Source organism: Calliopsis andreniformis, unplaced genomic scaffold (assembly GCF_051401765.1).
Source record: "Calliopsis andreniformis isolate RMS-2024a unplaced genomic scaffold, iyCalAndr_principal scaffold0289, whole genome shotgun sequence".
NCBI classification, from domain to species: domain Eukaryota; kingdom Metazoa; phylum Arthropoda; class Insecta; order Hymenoptera; family Andrenidae; genus Calliopsis; species Calliopsis andreniformis.
Window position 1 is genome coordinate 52,842 of NW_027480698.1, and position 6,742 is coordinate 59,583.

Sequence of the window (6,742 nt, forward strand, 5' to 3'; positions counted from 1 at the left end):
CTATGGCTATGGCTATGGCTGCTATGGCTGCTATGGCTATGGCTGTTGCTGCTATGACTATGGCTATGGCTATGGCTATGGCTATGGCTGCGATGGCTGCTATGGCTATGGCTATTGCTGCTATGGCTACTGCTATGGCTATGGCTATGGCTATGGCAGCTATGGCTATGGCTATGTCTGCTATGTCTATGGCTGGCATAGCTACGCCTATGGCTGCTACGGCTATGGCTATAACTGCTGTGGCTATGGCATTGGCTGCTGTGGCTATGGCTATGGCTATGGCTCCTATGGATATGGCTATGGCTGCTATGGCCATGGCTATGGCTGCTATGGCTATGGCTATGGCTGCTATGACTATGGCTATTGCTGCTATGGCTATGGCTATGGCTATGGCTGATATGGCTATGGCTATGGCTGCTATAGCTATGGCTACGGCTGCTATGGCTGTCGCTATGCGTGCTATGGCTATGGCTATGGCTGCTATGGCTATGGCTACGGCTGGTACGGCTATGGCTATGGCTGCTATGGCTATGGCTATTGCTGCTATGGGTACAGCTATGGCTATGGCTATGTCTGCGATGGCTCTGGCTATGGCTGCTATGGCTGCTAGGGCTGCTATGGCTATGACTATGGCTGGTATGGCTATGGCTATGGCTGCTATTGATATAGCTATGGCTGCTATGGCTATGGCTATGGCTGCTATGGCTATCGCTATGCGTGCTATTGCTATGGCTATGGCTGCTATGGCTATGGCTATGGCTGCTATGGCTGCTATGGCTATGGCTGTTGCTCCTGTGGCTATGGCTATGGCTATGGCTATGGCTATGGCTGATATGGCTACGGCTATGGCTGCTATAGCTATGGCTACGGCTGCTATGGCTGTCGCTACGCGTGCTATGGCTATGGCTATGGCTGCTATGGCTATGGCTACGGCTGGTACGGCTATGGCTATGGCTGCTATGGCTATGGCTATTGCTGCTATGGGTACAGCTATGGCTATGGCTATGGCTGCGATGGTTCTGGCTATGGCTGCTACGGCTGCTAGGGCTGCTATGGCTATGACTATGGCTGGTATGGCTATGGCTATGGCTGCTATTGATATAGCTATGTCTGCTATGGCTATGGCTATGGCTGCTATGGCTATGGCTGCTATAGCTATGGCTACGGCTGCTATGGCTATGGCTGCGGCTGCTATGGCTAATGCTATGCGTGCCATTGCTATGGCTATGGCTGCTATGGCTATGGCTCGTATGGATATGGCTATGGTTGTCGCTATGAGTGCTACGGCTATGGCTATGACTGCTATGGCTATGGCTATGGCTCGTATGGCTATGGCTATGGCTGCTATGGCTATGCCTATGGCTGCTATGGCAATGGCTGCTATAGCTATGGCTATGGCTGCTAATGCTATGGCTATGGCAATGGCTCCTATGGATATGGCTATGGCTGCTATGGTTATGGCTGTGGCTGCTATGGCTATGTCTATGTCTGCTATGGCTATGGCTATGGCTGCTATGGCTATGGCTATGGCTGCTATGGCTATGGCTATGGCTGCTATGGCTATGGCTGCGGCTGCTATGGCTATCGCTATGCGTGCTATTGCTATGGCTATGGCTGCTATGGCTATCGCTATGCGTGCTATTGCTATGGCTATGGCTGCTATGGCTATGGCTATGGCTATGGCTATGGCTATGGCTTCTATGGCTATGTCTGTGGCTGCTACGGCTATAGCTATGGCTGCTATGACTATGGCTATGGCTATGGCTGGTATGACTATGGCTATGGCTACGGCTATGGCTTCTATGGCCGCTATGGCTATAGCTATGCCTGCTATGGCTATGGCTATGGCTGCTATGGCTGTGGCTCTGGCTATGGCTGCTGTGGCTATGGCTACGGCAATGGCTTATATGGCTGTGTCTATCGCTGCTATGGCTATAGCTACGGCTGCTATGGCTATCGCTATGCGTGCTATGGCTATGGCTATGGCTGCTATGGCTGGTATGGCTATGGCTATTGCTGCTATGGCTATGGCTAGGCTGCTATGGCTATCGCTATGCGTGCTATTGCTATGGCTACAGCTCCTATGGCTATGGCTATGGCTGCTATGGCTATCGCTATGCGTGCTATTGCTATGGCTATGGCTGCTATGGCTATGGCTGTGGCTGCTATGGCTGCTATGGCTATGGCTGTTGCTGCTGTGGCTATGGCTATGGCTATGGCTATGGCTATGGCTGATATGGCTACGGCTATGGCTGCTATAGCCATGGCTACGGCTGCTATGGCTGTCGCTATGCGTGCTATGGCTATGGCTATGGCTGCTATGGCTATGGCTGTTGCTGCTATGGCTGCTATGGCTATGGCTGTTGCTGCTATGGCTATGGCTATGGCTATGGCTATGGCTGCGATGGCTACGGCTATGGCTGCTGTGGCTATGGCTATGGCTGCTATGCCTATGGCTATGGCTGCTATGGCTATGGCTATGGCTGCTATGGCTATGGCTGCGGCTGCTATGGCTATCGCTATGCGTGCTATTGCTATGGCTATGGCTAGTATGGCTATTGCTATGCGTGCTATTGCTATGGCTATGGCTGCTATGGCTATGGCTATGGCTGCTATGGCTGCTATGGCTATGGCTGTTGCTGTTATGTCTATGGCTATGGATATGGCTATGGCTATGGCTATGGCTGCGATGGCTACGGCTATGGCTGCTATGGCTATGGCTATGGCTGCTATGGCTATGGCTATGGCTGCTATGGCTATGGCTATGGCTGCTATGGCTATGGCTGCGGCTGCTATGGCTATCGCTATGCGTGCTATTGCTATGGCTATGGCTGCTATGGCTACGCTATGCGTGCTGTTGCTATGGCTATGGCTGCTATGGCTATGGCTGCTATGGCTATGGCTATGGCTGCTATGGCTGCTATGGCTATGGCTGTTGCTGCTATGACTATGGCTATGGCTATGGCTATGGCTATGGCTGCGATGGCTGCTATGGCTATGGCTATTGCTGCTATGGCTACTGCTATGGCTATGGCTATGACTATGGCAGCTATGGCTATGGCTATGTCTGCTATGTCTATGGCTGGCATAGCTATGCCTATGGCTGCTACGGCTATGGCTATAACTGCTGTGGCTATGGCATTGGCTGCTGTGGCTATGGCTATGGCTATGGCTCCTATGGATATGGCTATGGCTGCTATGGCCATGGCTATGGCTGCTATGGCTATGGCTATGGCTGCTATGACTATGGCTATTGCTGCTATGGCTATGGCTATGGCTATGGCTGATATGGCTATGGCTATGGCTGCTATAGCTATGGCTACGGCTGCAATGGCTGTCGCTATGCGTGCTATGGCTATGGCTATGGCTGCTATGGCTATGGCTACGGCTGGTACGGCTATGGCTATGGCTGCTATGGCTATGGCTATTGCTGCTATGGGTACAGCTATGGCTATGGCTATGGCTGCGATGGCTCTGGCTATGGCTGCTACGGCTGCTAGGGCTGCTATGGCTATGACTATGGCTGGTATGGCTATGGCTATGGCTGCTATTGATATAGCTATGGCTGCTATGGCTATGGCTATGGCTGCTATGGCTATCGCTATGCGTGCTATTGCTATGGCTATGGCTGCTATGGCTATGGCTATGGCTGCTATGGCTGCTATGGCTATGGCTGTTGCTCCTGTGGCTATGGCTACGGCTATGGCTATGGCTATGGCTGATATGGCTACGGCTATGGCTGCTATAGCTATGGCTACGGCTGCTAAGGTTGTCGCTATGCGTGCTATGGCTATGGCTATGGCTGCTATGGCTATGGCTATTGCTGCTATGGCTATGGCTATGGATATGGCTATGGCTATGCCTATGGCTGCGATGGCTACGGCTACGGCTGCTATGGCTATCGCTATGTCAGCTATGGCTATGGCTATGGCTGCTATGTCCATGGCTATGGCTCTTATGGCTATGGCTATGGCTATGGCTGATATGGCTATGGCTATGTCTGGTATGGCTATGGCTAGGCTGCTCTGGCTATCGCTATGCGTGCTATTGCTATGGCTATGGCTCCTATATGTATGCCTATGGCTGCTATGGCTGTGGATACTGCTGCTATGGATATAGCTGTGGCTGCTATGGCTATGGCTATGGCTATGGCTGCTATGGCTGTGGCTATGTCTATGGCTACTGTGGCTATGGCATTGGCTATGGCTCGTATGGCCATGGCTATGTCTGCTATGGCTGCTGTGGCTATTGCTATTGCTGCTATGGCGATGGCTATGCCTATGGCTATGCCTGCGATGGCTACGGATATGGCTGCTATGGCTATGGCTATGGCTGCTATGGCTATGGCTAAGGCTGCTATGTCTATGGTATAGATATGCCTATGGCTGCAACGGCTATGGCTATAACTGCTATGGCTATGGCGTTGGCTACTGTGGCTATGGCTATGTCTATGGCTGCTATGGCTATGGCTATGGCTATGGCTGCTATGTCTATGGTATAGATATGCCTATGGCTGCAACGGCTATGGCTATAACTGCTCTGGCTATGGCGTTGGCTACTGTGGCTGTGGCTATGTCTATGGCTGCTATTGCTATGGCTATGGCTATGGCTGCTATGGATATAGCTATGGCTGCTATGGCTATGGCTCTTGCTATGGCTGTTATGGCTGTGGCCATGGCTACGGCTGCTGTGGCTATGGCATTGGCTATGGCTCGTATGGCTATGGCTATGGCTGCTATGGCTATGGCTATGGCTGGTATGACTATGGCTATGGCTACGGCTATGGCTTCTATGGCCGCTATGGCTATAGCTATGCCTGCTATGGCTATGGCTATGGCTGCTATGGCTGTGGCTCTGGCTATGGCTGCTGTGGCTATGGCTACGGCAATGGCTTATATGGCTATGTCTGTGGCTGCTACGGCTATAGCTATGGCTGCTATGACTATGGCTATGGCTATGGCTGCTATGGCTGTGGCTATGGCTACTATGGCTATGGCTATGGCTATGGCTGCTATGGCTATGGTTGCTACGGCTATTTCGTCTATCTGCTATGGCTATGGCTATGGCTATGGCTGCTATGGCTGCTATGGCTATGACTATCGCTGCTATAGCTTTGGCTGTGGCTAGTATGGTTATGGGTATTGCTGCTCTGGCTACGGCTATGGCTACGGCAATGGCTGATATGGCTGTGTCTATCGCTGCTATGGCTATAGCTACGGCTGCTATGGCTATGGCTATGGCTGCTATGGCTGCTATGGCTATGGCTGTTGCTGCTGTGGCTATGGCTATGGCTATGGCTATGGCTATGGCTGATATGGCTACGGCTATGGCTGCTATAGCTATGGCTACTTCTGCTATGGCTGTCGCTACGCGTGCTATGGCTATGGCTATGGCTGCTATGGCTATGGCTACGGCTGGTACGGCTATGGCTATGGCTGCTATGGCTATGGCTATTGCTGCTATGGGTACAGCTATGGCTATGGCTATGGCTGCGATGGTTCTGGCTATGGCTGCTACGGCTGCTAGGGCTGCTATGGCTATGACTATGGCTGGTATGGCTATGGCTATGGCTGCTATTGATATAGCTATGGCTGCTATGGCTATGGCTATGGCTGCTATGGCTTTGGCTGCTATAGCTATGGCTACGGCTGCTATGGCTATGGCTGCGGCTGCTATGGCTAATGCTATGCGTGCCATTGCTATGGCTATGGCTGCTATGGCTATGGCTCGTATGGATATGGCTATGGCTGTCGCTATGCGTGCTACGGCTATGGCTATGACTGCTATGGCTATGGCTATGGCTCGTATGGCTATGGCTATGGCTGCTATGGCTATGCCTATGGCTGCTATGGCAATGGCTGCTATAGCTATGGCTATGGCTGCTAATGCTATGGCTATGGCAATGGCTCCTATGGATATGGCTATGGCTGCTATGGTTATGGCTATGGCTGCTATGGCTATGTCTATGTCTGCTATGGCTATGGCTATGGCAGCTATGGCTATGGCTATGGCTGCTATGTCTATGGCTGGCATAGCTATGCCTATGGCTGCTACGGCTATGGCTATAACTGCTGTGGCTATGGCATTGGCTGCTGTGGCTATGGCTATGTATATGGCTGCTATGGCTATGGCTATGGCGATGGCTGCTATGGCTGTGGCTATGGCTGCTGTTGCTATGGCTATGGATGCTGTGGCAATGGCTATGGATGCTTTGGCTATGGCTATGGCTGCTATGGCTGTGGCTATGGCTACTATGGCTATGGCTATGGCTATGGCGGCTATGGCTATGGTTGCTACGGCTATTGCGTCTATCTGCTATGGCTATGGCTATGGCTATGACTGCTATGGCTGCTATGGCTATGACTATCGCTGCTATAGCTTTGGCTGTGGCTAGTATGGTTATGGCTATTGCTGCTCTGGCTACGGCTATGGCTACGGCAATGGCTGTTATGGCTGTGTCTATCGCTGCTATGGCTATAGCTACGGCTGCTATGGCTATCACTATGCGTGCTATGGCTATGGCTATGGCTGCTATGGCTGCTATGGCTATGGCTATTGCTGCTATGGCTATGGCTATGGCTATGGCTATGGCTATGGCTTCTATGGCTATGTCTGTGGCTGCTACGGCTATAGCTATGGCTGCTATGACTATGGCTATGGCTATGGCTGCTATGGCTGCTATGTCTATGGCTGTTGCTGCTATGGCTATGGCTATGGCTATGGCTATGGCTGCGATGGCTAC